The sequence below is a fragment of the Ambystoma mexicanum genome, chromosome 6p (genome assembly GCF_040938575.1).
Source record: "Ambystoma mexicanum isolate Mex_15411 chromosome 6p, UKY_AmexF1_1, whole genome shotgun sequence".
NCBI classification, from domain to species: Eukaryota; Metazoa; Chordata; class Amphibia; order Caudata; family Ambystomatidae; genus Ambystoma; species Ambystoma mexicanum.
In genome coordinates, this window is record NC_090935.1 from 583714736 (window position 1) to 583740620 (window position 25885).

General features: G+C 49.2%; 1 protein-coding gene across 1 annotated transcript in view; it reads right to left on the reverse strand.

Moving 5' to 3' along the window:
* Positions 1-25885, reverse strand: part of JMY (junction mediating and regulatory protein, p53 cofactor) — a 1013065-nt gene that overhangs the window by 919363 nt on the left and 67817 nt on the right. The window lies entirely within an intron of this gene.

The window sequence follows — 25885 nt, forward strand, 5'->3', positions numbered from 1 at the left end:
CATACAAGAAAGCTGGCTGGCTACACATGCCATTTGAATAAAGCTTACAAAGGACCAACTGGAATACCATCAGCAGGGCGCCTCGCTCTTATAAAAAAAATAGCACTATCGAAATTGGTTTAAATCCCACAGAGCTCTTCTATATCAAAGAGACTCAGAAAGCATGCTAATGGCTATAACTAATAAAAAAGCCAACTTTTTCTGGTCATTGATAAACAACAAAACAAATGCTCAGGGAGCAGCTCTGTTAAACCCCATACAAGAAAGTCTTTGGGTAGACCACTTTGAAAAAAGCAAGGTCAAAGCAGGCCGACAAAACAGGTAACAAAAAAACCTAAAAGTAACAAGCCCTGGTCCATAGAATTCAACAAAAATTTTATGAAAACCTTCATCAACAAATCAAGCTCCTCACAAGCCCCTGGGCCAGATGGCCTTACCATCATATTATTAAAACAGGCCACAGAACTATGGACAGGCTTCTGCTTTGATCTATTTTCCAGAATCAATTTCCATCGCAAAATACCAGAATCATGGAACAAAGTGGTAGTATTACCAATCTTCAAGCGAGGTGATATAACAATGCTGGAAAATTACTGATCCATTATACGCAGGAATACTATTAAAATGATTAAAAGAACATCAACATCGATCAAAGACAAGCTGGCTTCGTGGAGAGAGTAGATTGTGGATTAAATGTACTAATCATTAATCTGCTAACAATGAAAGCGCTAAAGGAAAACCAAAGACTTTTCTTAGTGTGCATTGACATCGCCGCTGCTTTCAAAAGGGTCGACCGAAACCTCTTATGGGAACAAATTAGACAAAAGGGCTGCCCAAAAGACCTACTAGAGGCCATCATAGCATTACGTGCTGACACCATATTACAAGTGCGGTTGGACACACTCACTATAAAAGGGTTGAAACAAGGGTGTCCTCTGGCGTCCGTGCTGTATAACTTCTTTATACTAGGTATGAAAAATAAACTTGAAGCAGAAAGATCTTGTTCGCCACGCATGGGAGGGCACCCTATAGGACACCTCCTTTATGCAGACGATTTGATCCTCCTAGACACTACTCCACTGGGCTTGCATCAAAAGCTAAATGCACTTCAGAATTATGAGGAAGAAAATAAGCAACAAATAAACACAGAAAAATCAGAAATTCTAATAATTAAAAATCCACAAGTGAAAATTTAAAAACTATTCAAATGGTGTCTTGGAAATAACTTAATTCCAACAACTAAAGCAACAAAATATCTAGGAGCCATCATCAGCGCAGACAAGGGGGACAAGCCCTGGATTGAACATCTCCAACTGAAAATGGACCAAATGATCGCACAAGCACTTATTGTTATGAGAAACTTTTCGATGTAACCACTCATACATTTTTACAATGCAAAAGTGGAGCCTGTAATTGTATACACCGGTGCGACTGTCTGGGTATACCATGGGAAATATGGGACAGACTGGAGAGAAGATTTTGGAGGAGAACCTTAAAAATACCAAAATCACTTCCAATGGGCATGTCGCGTCATGGATTGGGTCTATACTCATTACATGTACACATAATATGGAAAGCTCGAACCACCCAATGAAAGATTGAGCTATCCGCATGTCCACCACAATATAGTGTCCTTAAGACACAACATGAGAAAACAGCTTTCTGGCCTATATTGTTGTGGAGTGAAAAATGTATAAAAACCCTCAAAGCTTTGAGGGTAGCTCCAAAAGACTTATGTGACCATCCCAAACAGATAAAAACATTGCTTCTATCCATAGATTGGGCGGAGACAGAAGCCATACGCTCTAGCTCAAAGCTGCATACTCCCTCATCTGAATTAACTGGCTTCCCAGGATGTATGCCAAAGCATTTTTAAAAAGTCTGCGAACCCAAAACACAGAGATATGATCATGCGGTTCAGACTGAACATCATGAGAACCAAACAAAATCTAATGAGATATCGGATCATAACTGACAGTAAATGTCGATTGTGTGAACAAGAAGAGGAGTCACATCAACACCTAAACATGTTTTGTAAGGAATTAAAAACAGAAAGAATAAAGATACTGCTCAACACTCTAGCTCCGATTTGTGGGCTTAATTCAGACTTATGGTGGGAAGACCTATATGAAGAGTTAAATCAAAAACGATCAGAGTCCTGGGCACTTCTTTGCAAGTAATGCTAGATAAATTACAAACAAACCCAATGAATGAATGACTCAAAAAGGGTGAAAAAAGAAGGACTACTAACTATACCCAGGATCAAAGCACAGCCAAGATCACAACATGAATGGACAACAAGCAACAACTGAAAAAGACCATTAACAAAAGATCAAATTATGATTCGAACTGAATGGAATGGTTGTGCTTGGCTTATGCAGGGGAGGGATAAATTAAAGCAAAAGTAAGTTTGTATTTTAAACTGAATGCTTAAATAAATAAAAGAATAGGCTGACATGTAGTGGTTGGCAAGGAGCATTACATGATTTATTTTCCATTTCGAAAAGGGACTTTGGCGGGGTGTTTGTTTCTGTAATACTATCCCTACTGTGATGTGTACTGTACCCATGACCCTTCATACGTCGAGTTTATAGCCACCCAATTAGAAGATACATCAGAAATAGCTACCCCAGGAATATTTCCAGGGTTCTGTCAGATGGTTGAAGAACAGATCATTGTGGCTGATGCCTGTGGGACAGAAGAACAAAAACAAACGTTACGCAGCTATTTTTAAGATTTCCAGAAAATGTTTTCGGTCGCTTTCTACAATTGTGGGCATACGCTTCTTCGTAATACAATCATACCTACGGACCCCAATATGGTGCCAGTATTTGTTAGACAGTACTGGTCACCTCTAGCGCCCATGGAATCACTTCCAGAGATTATCAAACTGGAATACCATAGAATCATTCGACCAATCCACAGTACTTTTGATAACCCAGCACTGGGTTACTGAAACCTGTCGACATCGGAGACTATGTACAGACTCGAGGGAATTGAATAAGAGGCTACACATGTCACGGTTGCCTCTTCCTTACATCGTTCAGGGCCTTGCACAGATCCGGGGGTTTCTAAAGTATATACTGCCCTCGATTTGAATAATGGATATTGGACTGTCTCGGTACTCCATGAACACCAATATAAACTTCCCTTTGCGCTTGGGGGCAACAATACGCTAAGAAACAAACTTTAGTATGTTATATTGCCAGAGGACCGGAGTTCAATATATATAAAGCTGTGTCTGATCTTGTAGAAATAGGGCATTTGGCCTATGCATATAATCTGGTAATAAAAAGTAAAAACTGTGGAAGTACAACTGGTGGAGATCCGCCACGTGTTGACTCAATTAAGAAATGTAGGTGCACAATTATTACTCTTAGAAAGCACAGTGGTGCAGTACATTTTCTAGGCCATGAAATTGCAGCCAAGAAAAAGCAGGTTAAGACTCTTCTGAAATTGAACAACCCCCACAAAACCAAAAATTAAGAAGTCTCTTGGGACTGTCCACTTACAGTTGTAAAATCATATAGTATTGCACAGGGATCACTCAATCCTTGGTCCATCTCTTTAAGGTAGGGTGAAGTGGGAGTTGGGGACTCTGACAAAGTATCATACAAGTAAGCAAGTACTGACCACCAGTACGGAAAACAGAAATGGATGAAAGTACCCACAGCCCAGAAAATACTAGAGGATCTGGAATGAACAGAACCTTGGTTAAACTCTGGGATGCTGACAATGGAAACACTCTTGGGGGAATAAAAAACCCTCTTCTCAGCTTGAGAGCACAGTGCTGAAATTGGAAAGCGACCAACCGCAGTCTGCAGCAGGCACGATGTTCAAGAAGGGAACAGCTGAAGTGTAGCAAAGCTAAGAGCTCAGTGGGAGTAACGGAGGCGAATCAAAGAACAGAGAAAGGGAGCAATAAGCGAATTTCGGGATGGAATAGGGACGAACAATGAGATCAAGAAAGAAGAAAAGAAACAATCAGAAAGCGTCAATGCCTGCAAGGTAGAAGTGATGCATCGGTTTTACCAGGCAAATGTGTTTTATCCAGTGTTGGCAGTGTGCTGGACTCAGATTCCGGCAACAGTGCCACAGGCACCAACTTTGTGGATTACTATAATGTTGCCTGCAGTTCGAAGAATCAGGGCAGTAAAGAACCATCTTTGGAGTGGAGCGCCTCTTGTCAAACAGTAGTTTTTCCACCTCTGCCATAACGGCCAATAAGATAGGGTTTTCCTGACAGTATGCCACGGCCCGTTCGCCCCGCCTCATCTCCCCCCCTGTCTGCGCAGAAGAGCCCCAGGTTTCCAGGAATTACATTTATGGACCCTCTCAGTAAGACAGGGGTGTGTACTGATAGGGGAGGTCCCCAGGAACAATCTGGTGGGTTGTGTCTCACCCGCTAGTCCCCGGGGATCTGTCTTCTAGGTGGCCCGGACACAGCCATCACTTTTGGATCCAGTTCCATGGGAGTGGACCAGTGAGGAGGATCACCTGGATGTGAGGTCTTCAGGGAGTGCAAGTGGGACACAGAACGGCGTGATGCAGAATCCCCTTCCCTGTAACACCTTTACCACATCCTACCAGGATAAGGGACTCATTACCCCCGGCCAGCTTTCTTTTCCAATACGAACACTTTCTCTCGGACAGCTCATTGTGAGAAAAAACTGTCTAACAAAAGAGCAGTATACCTGACGTGGCCCAATACAATGGTCAGGCAGGGTCAGGCAATTACTGATCATTAAACACACCTGACTTCCATCACACTTCCCCAAATGGATAAAAGGCGGAGCATGAAAGCACACTCTGAGCAAGGCAAAGCACACAAGGAAGCAGCAGTTCCAAGATGGCAGTTTAATACAAGGCGGAAGATGGCAAGACCGAAGAGGATTGCTAGGAGGCAAGTGCCCTTGACCTTTTCACCGAAAAAGACCATCTTCCATGAGCCTTTGAGAATAGGAAACACAAGACCTGGAATCAAAGCTGAAGAATCCTGCATTGTGCGTCGGAGGTAACTGGGGCTCTCCTGCATCGATAGTCAAGGTGGGGAGAATCTTTTGCCGCTGTGGTACTGTCCTTGGCTCCTAAAGCAAAGCAGCACCAGTGAAGTCAGCGAAGCCTGTGAGTTGGGGAGACCGATACCAGACCGCTATGTGTAGAAACCAAGGTTGCAGCGGTAGGGGATCTGGGGTGACCTGATATGCCCTAGCCCCACACATAACAACCACTGTACCTAGCCTTATGTGTTGCCTGTTACCAGCCATTGTGCCCCACCCGTGTAATGCTACTGTTACTTGACGCTAGCTGCTGCACTCTACGTTGCAAGATAAGCTGGAAGTCCTCACCCCATCCACCCAGTACAACAACTTAGACCGAGCTGTATCTTGCTTTGTTTTACCTGGATGTGGTTGAATTTCGCATTTTGCCATGCTGCATTTTGCATTGTTTTACCTGGGTGTGGTTGAAACTCGAATTTAGCCATGCTGCATTCTGCTTTGTTTTACCTGGATGTGGTTGAAATTCGAATTTAGCAATGCTGCATTTTGCTTTGTTTTACCTGGATGTGGTTGAAATTCGAATTTAGCAATGCTGCATTTTGCTTTGTTTTACCTGGATGTGGTTGAAATTCGAATTTAGCTATGCTGCATTTTGCTTTGTTTTACCTGGATGTAGTTGAAATTCGAATTTAGCTATGCTGCATTTTGCTTTGTCCTACCCAATGTGCCTGTCATTCACTGTCATTCACTGTCATCGTCAATGCATTCTGTACTGCATAGTCTATAGAGCCTATTGACCTCGCCGACTGCACTCTCGCTACCCACTTCAGTGACTGTCCCATTGGTCTGGCGCCTTACTCTACCTAATTCTGGTATCATGCTACCACGCTTACCTGCCCCAAACCTTCTCCTACTACTAAAAGCTCTACTACTAAAAGCTCTCTTCACATTGTGGCTATCCACCTGCGCGCCTAATTTATCACCCCTGAGCACACTGGCAGCCATCACTCTGCACTTTGCAACTATGGCCCCTACCTGCAGACTTGCTGACACCTGCTCTAGCATCGCTCCCCAGCATCCTAATATCTACCTTAACGCACCGGCCCTATGGCTCGACCATTTCGCTAAAAAACCTACACCTAATCAACCTTGCACTACCGCCTTAAGAAATCTAAGACTAGGCTCTAGATCATGGGCAAGAAGGGTTACCCTATGTACCCTAACGTATCTTTGCAAACCATGAAGCCCAGCTCGTCCCCACAAACCCTCACCCCACATATGCCCCAAGGCCATCAGAAAACCTTGCCGTCTCAGGCAACAACAGTCTGATTAAGGCAAAGCCTAGTAACGCTGGCCCAATCAAGGCCGCCATGATGAACGCACGGTCCCTAGCGGCCCACGCCCTGGACATTGCAGATCTCATCAAGACTCAGGGGCTTGACTTCATCGCCATCTCCGAGACCTGGCTGCACCCTGCCTCCGGCCCAGCTCTTTCACTAGCTATCCCACCAAATTATTCCATTACCAGATGCGACCGTACCTCCAAAGGTGGAGTACAAAAACTCACTAGGACTTAGAACTCTACCGAGTACTAAGTTGGAAACCGCAGAGCTACTCTCGGTCAAACTCACATTATCAGCCAACCAAACGGCCACTATCCACTTACTCTACAGACCACCTGGTCCTTCCACATCCTTCGTGGATGACATCACCGCTCTAGTACTTGATAAAGCTAAAACAAACTCTCAAATTATTATCCTTGGTGATCTCAATCTAGGTTACCAAGACCCCAATGACCCGACGGCACTAGATCTTGCTAACACCTCAACAGATCTAGGTTTGTCCCACCACATACAAGAACCCACCCACAACAAAGGGCGAGCCTTAGATTGGCTCAGTGACACCAACTGCAACATCCACCTACTCTCCAGCGCTCCTTGCGTTTGGTCTGACCATCACATTATCACCTTCAGCATTGAAGCAGCCACACCACCAGCGCCTCCTGTCGCCCCAGCCATCCTCACCAGAAACAAAAAGAACACTACTACTGAAAAGCTACTCCCTCTCATCCTCCCTACACTCAATAATGCCTCTGACTCCTGCTCCGACCCCCCCATCCTAGCCAACATTTACAACCAGTCAGTTCTCACAGCCATAAACTCCATCGCCCCACTCAAACTCAGGAGACCCAAACACGCGCACCTTAACTCGTGGTTCACACCGCAGCTCAGAGTGCTATGCAAAGAGAAACGTAATGCAGAGGCACGTTGGAAAAGTCACCCTTCTGACACACAAAAGGACAGCCTCCTATTAGCCACCCTTAATTACAAAGAAGCCCTTCTACAGGCCAAAAAAGACGCGTGCGTACAATAACTGTATCGCTTCTGCACAATCAAATACCAAGGAATTATTCAAAATCCTTAAGGAACTAGAGAGTCACCTGCAGCCTCCCCAGACTCCTGTCCCAAAGATAGCAACTGGTGCACTAACATCCAGTCAGCACTCCTGGGCAAAATTGCCACCCTTCAAACTAAAATTAGCAATAAACAAAAGTCATTACAGTCGGACCAACCACTGCTCACAGCCACACTTAGCTCCCAACACCAAGCTAACCTATCCATTAAACCATTCGCCTTCTCCCCTCTCACCATCCCTGAAGTAGAAGGAATCAAACAACCTCAAACCGTCCAATTGCCATGGAGACCCCTGCCCAGCTCCTATCATTAAGGAAGCCTTGCACTACCTTGCCCCGTTCATCACATCTTTCATAAACGCCTCCATCAAAACCGGTATAGTCCCTGACAACCTTAAGGATGCGTGGGTAATCACACTACTTAAAAATCCTTCCCTTGACCCCAACATCCCAACTAACTTCAGACCCATCACCACGGTCCCGTTCCTGCTTAAGATTCTTGATCGCGCAGCCTACCTGCAGATCCAAGACTACCTCGAATCCAACAAACTCCTGGGGCTAAGACAATCAGGATTCCACCCTAAACACAGCACCGAATCAGCCCTGATTGATCTGAAAACCCAGATGGAGACACTAAAGGACAACGGGGAGCTTGCTCGAGTCCTCCTCCTCCTCCTCCTCGACCTTTCTGCGGCATTTGATCTGGTCAACCACCAAATACTCTGCCAACATCTCAAGTCTGCTGCATACTTTCCTGACTCTGCCAATGCCTGGATCCATTCGTTCCTAAGTAACAGATCTATGCGGGTATTTTCACCTTCAGCATCGGCAGACCCCTCTCCCATTCTCTGCGGTGTCCCCCAAGGCTCTTGTGTGTCACCCACACTTTACAATGTATTCACTAAGCCCCTCTTCGATGTGCTTGACTATCTGGGTGTATCTTACACTAACTACGTGGATGACACCCATATACTCATCCCCATCACTGGTGACTACACAGCCGACACCAAAGCTCTGAATGATGTCTATTTGGTCATCCAGGCCTGGATGGCTCAACATGAACTATGCCTCAACGACGATAAGACGGAGCTCCTACTACTAGGATCCACTTATCATCTCAACAAACTAAACCAAGCCTATAAGTCCTTCACTATTGACGGCAACGTCATCAAGGTCTCCAAAGACACCAAAACATAAGGCGTCTATTTAGACTCCACCTTATTCCTGAACAGACAAACAAATGCTGTTAGGTCGGCCTCGGCCTACAATCAACGCCTGCAGACCATTTCTGAACACTCACAATTGCAATACACTAGCTAGAACTCTTATGTTCAAAATAGACTATTGTAGTGCCCTCTACCTAGGGACTAGCCTGTCTAACCTCAATAAACTTCAAACTATTCAAAATAATGCTATAAGGGCAGCCCTCAATATTCCCAGACGGTCCCATATCTCCACCTTCAGATCTGACCTTCGCTGGCTCCCGGTAAAACACAGAATTGCCTTGAAAACACTAGCCTTGACACACAAATGCCTGAACAACGATGCCCCACCCTACCTCTCATCGCGTCTTGCACTTCATTCATCCTCCCGTCCTATCAGATCAGCCCAAATTCACAGCCTAATTCTGCCCAGATTCAAACTCCAAAAAGCAGGTGGCGTGAGCTTCCCTGTCCTAGCTTCCAAACTGTGGAACACTCTGCCTACCCACATAAGAACTGAACCGTCCTTTCTAATGTTCAAAAACAAAGCCAAAGCTTGGCTGTTCACCCAGAAAGCATAAGGTCCCACGCCAGCCGGTTCCTTATCCGTGTGTATGTATGTATGTATGTATGTATGTATGTATGTATGTATGTATGTATGTATGTCACACTGTATCGTCCTTAATTTGTAGCCTGCTCTTATGCACTACTTGCAAATCTCGCCCTGTGTATATTGCTGTAACCTGTACTCAAGATTATGCGCCCGGTTGCCCACGGGCCTGGTGCGCTTTACAAATAAATCAAACTTCAAACTGCACTTGCCTTTCTAAAATGCATGTACAATTTAAAACCTTTTTTTTCTTGTGCTCCGATTCTCAATGCAGATTCTCGCAGGAAAGCAGTGGCAGTACTGATATTTCTTGTAGAGCCTTTCTATTAAGGTCTAATAACATTTTCTTGCAACACTTTTTTAAGGCTTTAAAATTAGATCATGAACTGCAGGAAGCCCTGCTATACTTCTTTGTAAAAAGTTGGTTTTTCCAGCCTACAGCTCAAAACGGATATAAGACACACAAACAAAAAGTACCAATGTATATCAATGTTTAAATTATTACTTAATACACCATGAGGTACAGACAATACAAATTACAAACCAGTTACAAACTATGCCTCTGATTAAAGCCATGCAGTTGCCTTCATTAGAGCTTTCATTGGAATATTAGAAAGGGTTTGGTAATGAAATTGCCTTCCCCTTGTCCCTGTGTAGAGATGAGTGTTCCTGCTTGAAAAACATTCCAGCTGCTAAAAAACACTTAGTCGAAAAATGGCCTCTGTTCTTCTGTGACTCTCGAAAATATGCATTCAGTCCAATACATGGTAAAAAGAAACGTGAAGTGGGACTAGTAGAGCAACAGCGGCCAACAGATTGTCAGCGATCAAAATCTCCAAGCATGCTGTACCTAGCCACGCAGAGAAATCCCATTATACATTAGCCGAGTTACCTTTTAAAAATAAAACTAGTAAGCCTGCTGTGAGTGAAGGGCGTGCTCGCTGTTTTGACACTACGCATCGCATTGAATCGGATTGCATTGGACTTACTGAGATCAAGGTGCACATTATCCTGTGTGCTATACCCGTGTTGTGACACACGGAGACGCCTGCCTGCTAGTCCGGCACTCATCTGCTGCTGCTTCTTTTACTTTAAGAAGCGAACTGCAGAGAGGGCGCTAGAGAGCCGTCCAGGATGGCGGCCTCCCTGTGAGCTCCGTCTAGCTCCCCCAAGATCCTGAAAAATCGAGACTTCCGTGGCAGCCAAACAGTCTGGAATCTCCAGCCACTGAAAGCCAAAGCGTTTCTGCACAGACCCCTGCATTCCTTTTGCCAACCACCTGCGTTTTCGCCCGTGAGCGACGGACAGCGTGGTGCTCCACCCCCCCCCCTCCCTTCACCCGTCCGGGGTACGCGGTCTTCGCTGGAGCTGCGGTGGACCGGGGGCCCACGGAAGAGCTGAGCCGGCCGTATCAACGCGAGGCGCTGTCCGCGTCTCGCCGAAATCCCTGCAGCACAGAGCGCAACGAGCGACAGCACCTTCGCTGCCCTGGTCGGCGCTGGTCCAGAGCGCCCGCCGCGCCCCGCCGGAGCTCCCGGAGGATCGAGGGGAGCCGGCGATAGCGCGGCTGCGGCAGCCGATGCGGGATCGGAGGGCCAGCGGAGCTTGCCGGTCCCGCGAGGAGCAGCAGCACACCGACAGGAGACCAGGTACGAGCGCTCTGCGCACCCCCCCAACGGTCTATCAGGCCTCGGAGCTCCCGCGATCGCCAACCAGCGGTCGCCTTGGCCCTGCAGGCCCTGCAAGTATTCACTCACAGGAGGCAATATCGTCGGCTGGTGGGTTGAGCAACAGGAGCCACATTCATCCCAGGGCCCCCAACCCCGCCCAAGGAGTACAGCGTTGTTGCAGGACACACAACACCCCCGCTATTTTGGTGCCCATAGCCCGTACAATCCCACGAACATAAAGTGAAGGTCCATTCTGCAAGGGGCTATTCCACTACCTCAAAAACGCCTAAGACCTCACGTGCATTACCCACCCAGCACCTGGAAAATCGGCCTAGACCTCTGGCGCAGCCATACCTTCGACACTTGGTTGCAGCTGGCTCAGACTGCAGCAGTATCCGAGTTTTGCCGGGGAATTAACCGGAAGGCGCACGGGTTGGCATCCTCCCCGCTGGAGCAGCACAAACTCCCTCTTAATCTTGGTCAGGACACTATAGTGGCGACAGGGCGGAAACAAATTTGAGATCAGAGCACCGCAGCACACGCCAGAGGCCCCCCCGGCCATCTAGACACCAGGATATCCTGCGACCCTCCAGCTGGGCCTTTCGAGCGTGTCACCCGTGGTCCCTCTGTCGCCCAGACTCAACACAAAGATGGGGAAGAATGATAGGTCCCAGAGAAAATTAAACTTTGATAGCTGTTCCTCCACCAAAGCGACCTCCTCAAACAGCAGACCGCAATCACCCAATCAAGATCAGCCCCACGAAGTTGGAGAGGCGCAAGAGCTTGACATCAGAGAAATTCTGTTGGACCTCAAGGCCGGAATAGGGGGCCTGGGGAGCAAACTGGACTCTCTTTCTTCCAAAGTCGACCAGCTCCAACATCGACTGGACAAGCACGCTGACAGATTAGACACTGTCGAGCAGAGGGTTTCCGACCTTGACGACGGCACAGCGTCCTTAACCTCCAGAGTATCCTTATTAGAGGCCCAAGTGAAAGCTGTGAGCGCCAAGAACGAAGATCTTGAAGGACGCTCCCGACGGAGTAATATAAGGATCGCTGGCGTTAGAGAGCATCAGCCTACTCAAAAAATGGAAGAATAAGTCGAGAAGATCTGCATAGACCTGTTCGGAGCAGAGACCCTATCAAAGCTCTTCATCGTTGAGAGAGCCCATAGAGTACCTAACGCGAGGCCTGTCCCTTGGCCCATCATAGCGAAGCTGCTCAATTACAGGGACCGGGATGCCATCCTGAGAGCCGCAAGGGACAAAGGCGCGCTCCAATATGACGGAGACAAGATTCAATTTTTCCCAGATTTCTCCCAGGCAGTTCAGGCGCAAAGGCGATCATTCACAGCAGTGAAACGCAGACTACAAGAGAATCAAATTCAGTATTCCATGCTTTTCCCTGCGAAACTCCGTATACAATACAGAGGCAAAACTCAGTTTTTCAACACGCCTGAGGAGACCACTGAATACCTGGACCGCAATGGCTGCAGATCCACCCAAAATGACGGAAACCCCCAGAGGGGAAATAGACCAAGAAGAGATCCGCCATAAAGTATAATTCCACAACTGTCGCAAATAGGAGATACCTCGATATCACAAAGGCACAACATCGCCACCACGGATCAAATTCACATTGGGGTTGGGAGCAAGCCTCCTCTTGGAGGGCCACTAGCGCCCCTAGCACAGCAATGCTGACTGTTTTGTTTACAGGGGACTGTTTACCATGGGCCAGTTGGGAGTTGCCCATGCAGGGGGGGGTGGGTATATCGCGGGCCTGTTGGGGGTTGCCTGCGCAGGGGAGGGAATCAAGAGTTATCAAGTTGTTCTCGCCCAATCAACTACGTTCAGGTGCACAACAAGCACAGATCCTCAATCCGGAACATGTGAGTTGCAACAGGTCCCTCCGCACTCCTAAGTACTATCTGATCCGCACAGTTGGGGTGACGCCAGTCCCCCCTTTTCAATTCCTGCAAACTGGGTTTACTTAAAATTGCTACTTGGAATATTAGAGGCGGCAACCAACCCTCTAAACTCAAGAAGGTTCTTCAATACCTACGGAGACACAAGATCACTATTGCTATGTTACAGGAAACCCATCTTACACCATCGGCAGAGCAATACTGGGCCCGCTCGTGGGGTTGCCATAAATACTTTTCTTCGTACTCCTCATATGCGAGAGGCGTTGCAATACTTATTGAAAAGAAAGCCAGCTTTAGCCTGATCAGCTTTAAGAAGGATGAGGAAGGCAGGTTCCTGCTGATAAGGGGACTACTTGCCGGGAAGGAAATAGTTTTGGTGAACACCTACGCCCCCAATGTCGACGGCCCGAATAACTTTAACTGGATTATGTCAAATCTGGGTGCGTACACATCAGCAACGATCATCTGGGGAGCAGACCTCAATACCCCCCTAGACCCCCAGACCGACAAATCGCATGGTTCAAGCAACAAAACCTCCAGAGCCAGTCATCAGGTTACAGATATGTGTCAGGCATTTGAGCTATCCGATATTTGGAGGCACACCCATCCAAACTCCCAGGACTACACATTCCATTCAGCGGTCCATAACACCAGCTCTCGCATCGACTACTTACTGGTATCGACCCGCAGTCCATACAATTGGGGACCCTGTCAAATCCTGCCACGCTCTCTTTCCGACCACTCCATGGTCACACTCGAGTTCATGCTCACGGAGACCCCAAAACCCCCAGTGAACTGGAGATTTAAATCAGGCTCGCTTTTAGATCCCGTCTTCGCGGATGGGCTCCAACAAGACATCACCACTTTCCTTGAGATAAACCAGGGTTCAGTGGCATCGGCCGGCACGCTATGGGAGTCATTGAAATGCTACGTGAGAGGGGTGTGCATGGCCAAGGAAAATGGCATCCTGAAACTGATTAGGCGCGAACTGACAGACAGTGAACAACGCCTGAAAGACCTTGAAAATAAACAAACAACATCCCCGGATGCGCAGACCCTGGCTGACCTAAAAATGGAACTATCAAAATTCCATGAGACAGCCGAACGTGAACTGAAATTCTTGGGCCGCAACCACAGGATCAGACAGTATGGCGAGGGGCAAAAACCCGGGGCGCTCCTGGCCCGTCTCCTGAGACTTGACCAAGCACTCCCTCGGTCACACAGGGAAACCTGGCTTACGCCGCGGAGGATATTGTGAACACATTTCACAAATTCTATCAAGACCTGTACAGCTCTCAAATCACTACTAATCCTGAAGAGCTTCAGAACTACCTTAATGACACCGAACTGTATTGGGTGATTCAAGATCTACGCGAACCACTGAACACGCCCATCTCTCAAGAGGAAATCACAGAGGCAATAAACTCTCTCCCGAACACCAAGGCACCTGGTCCAGACGGTCTCACTGGAGAATTTTACAAAGCACACGTGTCCACGCTAGCCCCGTTACTCCTCCAAGTATACTAAGAGGCCCTAGAGCGAGGGATTCTTCCACCCACCCTCCGTGAAGCCAATGTAGTCCTCATCCATAAACCAGGCAAACCCCAAGACGATTGCGCCTCCTACCGGCCGATCTAATTAATTAACCTTGACAACAAGATTCTGGCCAAGATTCTAGCAAAACGTCTCCTCCCCCTCATGCCCGCGCTGGTGCTGGGTGACCAAGCCGGCTTTATTCCTGGACGCAACACAACATATGGTATCCGCCGACTGTTTGGAGTCATCGCAGCACTCGACCCCACACAACAGGCCATCGCAGTTTTATTAGATGCTGAGAAGGCCTTCGACTCCGTCGAATGGCCATATCTCATTGCAACACTTACACAAATGGGTCTCGGAAAACTTTTTATTAGGATGGTGTCACTACTGTATAACGAACCCCGCTCCTACATCACCCTTGGAGCGATAAGATCCCCCGGAGTCAGGTTAGAGCGCGGCACTAGGCAGGGATGCCCCCTGTCGGCCCTTATATTTGCCCTGGTTATGGAACCACTTGCTTCCAGACTAAGAACGCACCGAATCAATAGAGGCCTTACCTTTGGCCCACATAGATTGATCGTCTCCCTCTACGCAGACAACGTGATGCTGTTCATCAAAGATCCCCAAACTAATCTCAACCCAATCATGCGCGAGGTGATCCGATTCAGCAGCGTTTCTGGTCTTAAAATAAACCACTCCAAATCGGTAATATTCCCTCTGACAATGGCTACTCCTAAGTTCCGAGACGATCATGGATTTAAGTGGGAAAACACCGGGGTTCGCTACCTCGGCATTCTCATGTCGCTCAACCATGATGAGATATTTAAAGATAACTATGGACAGGTGTTCCAATCCCTCCGAGAGCGTATCCAGAGATGGAAGTCGCTCCCCTTAACGCTGTGGGGAAGAGTTTCATTGATCAAGATGATGATTCTCCCCAAACTCCTTTATCTATTCACGAATATACCCCTCATACTTCCACGCACATTTCTTCAGAAAATTAGGAGCCTTATTCTTGAACTAACATGGGCTGGCAAACCAGCAAGAGTCGCCTATACGACACTGACATTACCGGTGTCGCAGGGTGGCCTGGCACTCCCTGATATAGAAAAGTACTATTGGGCCGCTCAAGCCCAATTCCTAAGCCACTGGTACGCCACTGAGTATGTCCGCCCTCACGTTCAGGTTGAGCGCGCCTTAGCCTCCCCCGACTTCTTAACAGCTGTCATCCTCAGCAATCTCCCGGTCCCATATAACACGCTAAATACGGTCCTATCCTCATACGCCATCTGGAGAAAAATCGCCCGTAAATACGAACTACAGATAAGATACTCCCCGTTACTGCCAATCAAGTTCATCCCTGGCATTCCCCTGACCAACGAGAAAGTATTTCTAATATGGCTTGATAAGACCAATATCCAATCTATTGGAGACCTCTTCCCTGATGGCGTGTTTTTGACCCCACAGATGATCAGGGTGAGAGGCGGCATCACCTCGCTCGATATTTTCCTTTACTTCAGGCTGCGCCACACCCTGCAGGCCCTCTTCCCAACATTCCCCAAACAACCACCGACGTGGCCCCTATTGCATAATGCGATCCAGGCCAAAGGGGAGGGAAGGTTAGTTTCCTCTATATATAGGTCGTTGCTCGCTGATACGACTCCGACCGCCATAAGGGCGAAACAGAGATGGGAGACGGCCCTCCACTTCACAATACCCGAAGATGACTGGACCTACATCCTCCGGCAAACCCAAAAAGTTGCTTTAAATACCCGATTTAAGCAGATCCATTTTAACTTTGTGCATCAAATATACTACACCCCCCAAAAGAAACGGCGCCACCACCCCGAAACCTCTGACCAATGCGAGAGATGTGGTGCTCCCTCCGCTGACTTCATTCACCTTGCATGGCATTGCCCGGGAGTAGCCCGATTTTGGTCCTCAGTCTTACAACATTCGAGTGACATAATAGGTGAGATACTGGCCCCCGATCCGACCATCGCGCTCCTGAGTATGACAAAACACTTACAAGCCCCAGTGAGGAAGCTGGCTTCTCTGCTCCTGGTGCTCGCCCGTAGAAGAGTAGCCCTGGCATGGGGACGAGGTCCCCTGCCTTTACTCACGGCATGGAAGAAGGACATTCTCTATTGTCAAGACATGGACACTGAGTTCATACGTACCCTTCCCCTACACGCACGCCCACCAGATATTTGGGGCCCATATATTAGTTATTTACTTTCCGCTCCTGATGTGGTGACCTCGCATTCTTGACTCCGCAATTCACAAATCTGAGTATAATCAGACCCCCGCTACTCAACACAGCTACCTAGCAGAAGTGACCTTCCTGAAGGACAATATTTCCGATGATTGCTCGACCCACAGTTCTCGGATGTGTGCGGTATGTGCTATGAACGTAGTGTTTAGTTTTGTTACTTGAACCTGTGGATACAGGTTGTTATTGTATGCTTTTGCTAAAACTCCAAAAATAAAGTTTTAAAAAATTTTTTAAAAAAAAGAAGCGAACTGCGAAATTGACTCTGCCCCATCCAGGAAGCAGTTACAAAACCGAAGGCGGTCCTCCCTTGCAGCATTAAGCCCGCTGTTTAGGCTGTTTTGATGGCTTTGCTGGCCGCTGCCGCCTGAGGACCAGAGAGGCAAGCCTTGCTCCGGAGACGAGACATAGAGCCCTGAGGACTTTGAGCTCTGTGGGCCCAGACTGCCGCGGGTCCCTCAATCGGTGACTCTTGGTTTGCTGTTGCTGCGTTGGATCCACTTGTCTAGTGGACAGAGGCTTTTTAAGTAAAAGACAGAGGAGGTAAGTCTTTACGCTATTGCGTTGCCCCTCAGTTTAAACTGTACTAACACCGCAGTTAGAGTATACACGTAGTGTGTTGGAGCGAGGGGCCAGCAGGCCCCTCTCTGCCTTCACTTCTCAGTACAAATCTTGGACCAAGTGCCTCCAGTAGTGGGTTCGCCCCTTGCCCTTATGCAATGTTAACTTTGGGTTACATTCACGTAGATGGGACCACTGAGCAGGACACGGCATCCATTTTTTGTACCCCCTTTTCGACTCCATCTTGGTGACCAGGCCTCACTGCGATAGTAAGAAATGCTTCTCTCCCTTTCCCCGCAGCAGCCAGGCTCGGAGCACACAGCCCCCACCCTCGTTCCCACTCTGACTGGAAAACTCTACGGCTCCATTCTCACGCTGAAGCCAGAGGTATTTGCAACAACTAATAAATGTATCACATCAGTCTTCCTCTGAGATCACTGTCCTGCATGTGAACCAGCATGAACTAAGCATAGCTCGTTCATCTCCACAAAACGTGTCCTTGCCCCTGCACCCTCGCCAATGGAAACTTACTGCCATTCTGACCCTGTGTCCCTGCAAGATATTCCTTTCATGTGCCAGACCGCTGACCATGCCATGAGGCCCACCCAACTAACATTAGACCCCTGCTGCAGTATATTGTGCCTAATACTAACAAATGCCACATACCTGAGATTCTTGTGAGACTAACCCCGCAGTTCAATGAGAGTATTATAGTGGTCAAGACCCTTAAACCTGTGACCTGTATAACCCAAATGTTATAGATGATAGACACCTGTGTGATTTGTATAGTGACATAATAAACTACTGAGGGTCTTTTGATCAACCATTATTTAGTGAATGCATTATTTAGAATGTATTCATTAGCTTAGATAGTGACCACCCTGCTTCACGGAGACCTGACCTTCACCCATTCGGAGCACAGATATCGGACGTCCATCCTCCTGCCAACCAAGCAACCAACCAGGAGGAAGAGATGATGCCCACACCTAAGACACCACCCTGGCTGACCAAACCGGGTACAACATAGCATCATATGTTAGATATGACAATGTGCCTATATAATGTGATGTGACATTAACTTGGTCAGAGCGCTCTCAGAGATCTAGATAAACTTTTCCTTGAACTCTCACAGCCTGCTCTCTATTGCCTTATTCCCTGTCCGGGGAGTGTCTGTTTTATTCTCTTGCACGTGTGAGACAGGGAGGGCACAAACAGTAGCCACCAAAACAGTGTACATCCATTGGTGAACGTGCTGATGAATACAGAGCCAGCGCTTTGTGAGCTTGTGCTGGGACTGATACCTGTGCGTCCATTGACGGAAGCGGCTGGCGAGCGGCTGGTTGTCCCCATAAGTGAAGGCGCAGTGTTGACTCACTCTTCATTGGGGAATTACAACCCGGTACGCGTGGGCAACTGGTGAACTCGCAGTGTTTTACTCCTCGGATCACGGGGGGGAGTTAAATTAGTTCATTCTGGGAAACGAATCATTTCAGTGGGAACAATTGAAATAACAAACACACGCACGAGAAACTGCAGGGGTTGTACCCCTTTGATCTCGTGTGAGTCGTTCTTTATGCTAAGGCATTCCAAGTTAAAATACTGACATGCGTGATATTAGCTTTGTAATATCAACAGAGTATCTTTCCTGACTCTCTATATATCAGCAGACAAAGACTAACCTACCAATGGCAACGCTGAATAGTGCTAAGAAGGGGGCGCACAGGTTGAAGGCGGCCTCCTCTTCGGGGCCTCGAACAAGACAGCGCACCAAAGTTGACTTAAGTAGCTCAATACAACTAGAGCCTACACAGCCCACAATTGAACAAGCCCTATTCAAACAGGAGACAAAGAAAAATGCCCTCAGAAGGATCGACCACAGAGTGAATTATACCCCTTTGTCATCTACTAAAGTAGTGAGAACAGATCCCCTTGGATTGATGCATCTACCAACACACTCTGAAAGCCAAATAACATCTATAGCTAGCCCTGTAAGTATAGATGCAAATGCCTCTGAGGTGGTGCCTTCTGACCAACATGTTGTCCATGGGACGAGTGGCACAGCCTCTGTAACAAGAGACAATAACATCGCTGAAGAAGGGGGGTGTGGCTAACCGCCATGTAAGCAGGACGCTTTCCACGCAGCTCCCGCATGATGTGCCCTTGATTTTGCTGCGAAATAGCGGTTTTGCCCCACTATTCCTGTTGAAACTTGCCACACCCGTAGCTAAGCGCCCAGAGCACCTGCACAGAAAATTTGGGGCCGCTGCGACCTCCCGGTGCGGAGATATTTGGTGAGTGCCGAGATTCGCTGGCACCAGAAAATGGCGCCTGCCTAGCAGAGGACACCGTACGCTGGAGCGCGGCCCACGCTACAGACGGCCCTGGGGACCAGCATGGCGTGCGGCGCCGAGGAGGTGATCTGAGCGCCGAGCGGGAGGAGCGGAGACAAGACCACCCCACGCTGCGACACCATGTGCTCTGGTGCCCCCCCGAGCCCCGGGGGAGCCCCGGCACCGAGCGGCCAGCGGCGTACTGCTGGACCCCAGAAGACATCGAGCCCACCCGCGAAGGAGTCGGCGGGGCGCCGGGGCTGCCGACGCGAGCGGAGGAGCCTTGGAGGGGACCCGGCCCGAGACACGCCCCCGAGAGAAGGTGGAGAGCGAGCGGCCCCGTCGGGTCTGCTCGCGACCGGGGAACTCGGCGCCTGGGCTGCGGCACATCCAGTAAGCAGAGGTCGGCGAGAAGAGGCCCGCCAAACAAACACGGGGTAAGGAGGAGGTGGGTCCTAGCCGCCAACACCAGCTTCACCCAGTAGATAAGCGCCCCCCCCCCCCCCCGTGTTCCCCCCCAAATAGCACCCCAGCTTGTGGCACTGCACGCACACAGGGACTGCACCCGGCCCAGTGGGACGCGGGTCCCGGGCCGGCACCGGCAGGCAACCGCGCCCCGTGGTAGCAGCTGAGGACTCTGCCTAGGGGTGCCCACCCCAGGGAGAGGCGCCCATTTTGCGCAGTGGCCAGATCTCGGACCAGCTGGCTGGGGACCCTTGAGCGCCGCTTCGACCCGGGGCGTGAGCGTACGCCCCCCTGCTGCGCTGGTGTCGAGTGGCTCCGCGCTCGTGGCCCGGAGGGTTCGCAGCCAACACATTCTATTGGCCTAAACCACAGCACAGTACCGCAGACAGCCTTGCAGTGGCCCGCCTGGTCAGCTAGAAATGTCAGCTAGAGGCAACAAACGTAAACAGCGGCAAACAACCATGGAAACATTTACGGCCTGTGGCCCAGCCAGCCTTGACACCAGCACCTCCAATACAGTAGCACAGCAGGAAAAGACCCCAGAACCAGCAAACTCACAGCTTCTGGAGGCCATTAAGGCCCTACAGAAGACCATGGAGGCTAAAATCGACGCTGTAGCAATTGACCCGAACCTGTTGAGACAGGATGTCCGCGCTATTGCTAATCGAACGGAAGCACTGGAGTCCCAGGTCCGCGAGAACACGGAGGCAAAAACCCAGATACTCAAAGATGTGGATGCTTTGGCGCAAAAGGTTAAAAACCTAGAGGACAGAGCTGATGAAGCTGAAGGGAGGGCGCGCCGAAACAACGTTAGACTCCTTGGACTTCCTGAGGGTATTGAAGGGAACGACCCCACGAATTACGTAGAGAACCTCCTGCTACAGGAAATTGGGGCCGGTAGGCTGTCGCAGGGCTTTACCATTGAGCGTGCACACCGTTCCCTCATCAAGCGGCCGCCCCCGGGGGCCCCACCCAGGCCCATAATAGCCAAGGTGCTCAATTATAGAGACAGGGAGGCGATCCTCGCATTCTCCAGATCGGGTGGCACCATACAACGCGACTCAGCCAAAGTGGCCATATACCCGGACTATACATTCCAAGTCCAGATGGCGAGGGCCCAATTCATCTCCACCAAGGCACGACTAAAAAACGCAGGCCTACGCTACATGCTTCTCTACCCAGCCAGGCTGAAAGTGATACACAATAGTAAAGCACTACTGTTCGATACACCAGCGGAAGCCAGTGAGTGGTTGGACAGGGAGCAGATCCCGGATATTGAACCCAGAGAACGTAGGCCGCGAAAGCAGCACCCCAAGTGACACAAGTCGCCCAGCTATGGAGCTGGGCCAGTACGGAATTCAAGAAGCACCGCACCGCAGCAGCATTGATCCCCACAGGAGTTGCTCGGGAGTCCGATAACTCCTCACAAGTCAACAACAGAAGAGTTCCTGCTTCAGGACCCCCGAAGAAGTTTGGGTGCATTAAACCCACCCGTAGGGCACCTGGAGACCTTAGGTCAAATGGAGCGGAAACGGGAAAGTCAGAACGAGGGGAACCTCGCTGGACGTGTTATGTTAGAGGGAAGTTCAAGTTTTTTGGGAAGGGGAACCCAGACCAGGGGACCCCAGTTGGGAATTAGCGAGTATTCAGTCCCAGGTCCACCTAGAGCGCCCAAAGTCGCCGGAACCCTTTATAGACTTACCCTAGGCGCAAGCCCGGAACACCAGACCACCAACTACACATGGCTGATAAAATTAGAATCATGACTTGGAATGTCAGAGGGATGAACAGCTACAGCGTAGAATTCACTCATTCTTGAAACGAAGCAAAGTCTGAATCGCCTTCCTGCAGGAAACACACCTGGAAGCTCCTAAGTTGGAGGCGCTGGCCCGGATCTGGAAAGGAACAATGATAGGCACCACGTTTTCTACATATGCTAGGGGTGTCCTCATATGGATAGTCCCCTCCATCCCTATACATCTAATCCACACAAAAACAGACGACGAGGGAAGAATGGCCTTGATACATGGCACCATAGAAGGGAGGAAAGTCTGCCTGATCAACTCCTATGCTCCCAACCATGATGCCACAGTCTTTTTCCGTTCTCTATACACTAGGTTGGGCCCGTACAGAGACTGTATCTTGATATGGGGGGGGGGGGCGACCACAATTGCACCCTAGATCCCCGCATGGACAAATCTGACAGCAAGCACTCCCGCCCCTCCCCGCCGGCCAAAATCCTGAAAGATCTGACACAACAGTTTGCACTGGTAGACCTCTGGCGGGAACATCACCCTGAAGCAAGAAGATACTCCTTTTACTCGCCCCCGCACGCAGTGTACACTAGAATAGACTACTTACTAGTGAGCGAAGAACATCAGGCCTCATTTGAAGACACACAATATCAGGTTAGAGTGCTATCTGATCATTCCCCACTGACAGCCGCTTGGACAGTGCTAGCGCCTCAACCTCCTGCACCCACGTGGAGGCTCAGGAGTGAGGCTCTACTTGATGGAGCCTTCAGTGAACAGATCCGCGGCCGCACGTTGGACTACTGGCAAATTAAGGAGAACAGTGTCCAACACGTCCGCACGGCATGGGAGGCGTACAAGGTAGTGATGAGGGGGGAGATGATAGCTGCCACAGGGGGGTGCTGAGAAATGCATATTGACCATGCTGGGTCGAGATGAAAGCGAGCTGAGAGAACTCGAGGCCGAGTCCTCACCTGACCCTGCCCACATAAAGATGACTCTGGACCTCAAACAGGCATGTCTAGTCCACTGGGAAAGACTGGGGAGACTTAGCTATGCAAAACACGTAGAGAGGAAGCACGCCATGGGTGACAAACCGGGGAAACTACTAGCGTGGCTCTATAAACGCGAAACCCCTAGGAGGCCCATTTGCCTAATACACAGACCCGATAGAACATCAACGCACACGTAGACCGAGATAAACTCAGTATTCACGAAATACTACCAGGCACTTTACGCCAAGCCCCCCATCGGTGGCCGACACCGATATTGAGGACGTACTAGATATTATCAGATTGCCCACACTAGAACAGCAGCATACCAAGGCCCTAGATGACCCCATTACCCCCGAAGAGGTGGTAGCAGCCATCAGATCACTCTCCTCCGGTAAGACACCGGGTTCCGATGGACTCCCGGGGGAGTTTTATAAAATTTATGAGGACACATTAGCCCCCTTATTAGCCCAAGTTTATCAGGAAGCTTACGACGCAGGTACCCTACCGGACACCATGCGCGAAGCTGTGATTATACCGCTCTTGAAACCGGGCAAAGAGGGGGACGATTGCAGCTCGTACAGGCCCCTGTCCATGCTAAATGTAGACAACAAGATCTTGACGACACTGCTGGCCAGGAGGTTGAGAAGAGTGATCCCACAGCTGATCCATCAGGACCAGACGGGATATGTACCTGGGCGCTCCATCACAGAGAATATATGCAGACTACACCACGTCATCCATAGCACCGAAGGCAGGTCAAGCAAATGCGCAGTGGCATCCCTAAACGCCACTAAGGCGTTCGATTCCGTCAGGTGGGATTGGCTTCAAGCCACTATGGCCAAAATGGGAATAGGGCCAGCCTTCCTAAGATGGGTTAAGCTAATCTATACAGACCCCACAGCCAGAGTGCGCACCAATAGCACCTACTCCGAGAAATGGCATCTTCACAGAGGCACGAGGCAAGGCTGTCCCCTTTCCCCCATGCTATACATCATAGCAGCTGAGCCCATTGCTGCATACCTAAGACAAGAATACGGGGATGGGGGCATTGAGATTAACGGGGTAGCCCACTTAGTCTCTATGTACGCTGACGATATGCTCCTTTACCTAAATAACCCCGAACACTTACTCCCGTACAATCTCGAAACCTTAGCGGGGTTCCACAGAATCACTGGGATCCAAAACAACCATGACAAATCCTGCCTCTTCCCCCTGGCGGCCTTGAGCGGGGTCGAAGAGGCGAGCCTCCCTAGGCTGGCATTCAAGTGGGAGACATCCTCCTTCAGATATCTAGGTGTATCTATCCACCGAGATCCCAAGACTGAACATGCTCTGAACACAGTAAAAGCCAGAGACAGCCTGGAAAAAGCAATGATCCTCTGTGGCAGGCTACCGCTCTCAGTGGCCGGTGGAGCGGGACTACTCAAAATGGTAGCACTCCCCCGTCTCCTACATTACTTCAAAAATGCCCCATACTAGATCCCGCTGCAATTCTTCAGAGAACTGAATAAGCTTTGCAGGAGTTTCCTTTGGCAGGGGGGAAGGCACAGGGTGGCACTGGAGGTAATGCAGAGGCCCTATGACAAGGGGGGCTTGAAAATCCCAAACTTTGAACTATACTATCTGGCAGGCCAATTAAAGCATGTGATCCAATGGATGGCAGACGAAACGACAACTGACACCCGACTCCTACAGCCAGCGGTCTCCCCGGGGCTCCTTAGAGACCTCCTCTGGACCACACCCAAAACAAAGCAGAACCACCCATACCTAATCAACCTCGGGATCCAGATTTGGAAGCGAGCCTGCAGAGCTGTGAATGCTAAAGACCCCTACTCTCCTCAGATCCCGCTGGCAGCCACAATGACCGCTAGACCTGATGGCCAGATGATAATTAGGAACATATGGGAGCTCTATGGGATTGCCACCCTGGGCGACCTGGCGAACGATCAAGGCATCCTACCATTTGAGGAGCTGCACGAAACCACGGGACTACCCGCAGGTCAGTTCCTGTTGCACAGAGCCGTAATAAGCACTCTCAAAACCCGATGGCCTGAGGTTGATGACTTTGAAGCCGAGACAGAGGTAGTGGAATACATGCTGAATGCGGCTGAAGGGGGACATGAAACCTCAAGGATCTACGAGTCGCTACTCGACGGCACAACCAGACTAGACCTTAAATGTAAAGGAAAATGGGAGCAGGAATTAGGCCTCCAGTTTGGGGACAAAGAATAGCAAGTCATGATAAACTACCACAAGAAAGTGTCCAGAAACACCCGACTACAGCTTATACAATTCTACATCATTAACAGAGCCTACCTTACCCCAGAGGTCATCTCTAAATTTAAAGGTGCAGGAGTCACAGAATGCCCTAAATGCAGAGAACCTCGTGCTGGCATGACCCACATGTTTTGGGGCTGCCCGGCACTTCAAACCTACTGGAAGCAAATAGAGACAAAAGTGATGGAAGCAGGCATAACCTTGGACATTCAGTCTCCAAAGGCGTGCATACTCGGCAAATACACAAAAAACAAGAAGAACAGACCACTCAACAAGATGAAAGATCTGATGTACATACTGGCCAAAAGGCGCATCGCAATGGAGTGGAAGAGCCCTAGGATTCCAAGCATAACACAGTGGTGGGAGGACCTCCGCAAATGGTCGACAGCGGAAACAGGGGCCTGGGAGAATGCCCAGCGGGAACAGAAACAGGACATTAGCGAAGACCTGCAACAATGGGTATCGCTGACGGTGACACTATTCCGCCCCGAGAGGAAACCTCCTCTAACGGAGAAGCAAGCAGTCCACAAGGGCTCTCCAACTAAGTCGAACAATAGGGAACATGGGTTGGACCTGGGGAAGTGGGAGGGGTGGGGGTTCACGAAAGTTATGTTGTTTTTTCTTTTGTATGTTACGATAAAACAATAAAATTAAAACAAAAAACAAAAACATTGGTGAAGAAACCGCTGTAAATAGCAAAGTGAATCAATGCTCTGAAATAAGTTGACTAACTGATAAGAAGATGCTAGCTGACATGCAGTCTCATGTTGGCGGCATTGGTTCTACCCCTGCCATCATGCAGCTGGCAGATACCGAGCTAAGTATATATACTCAGCATTGCGCCTCGATGCCAGAGGGCTGTAGTGCGCTCTTTAG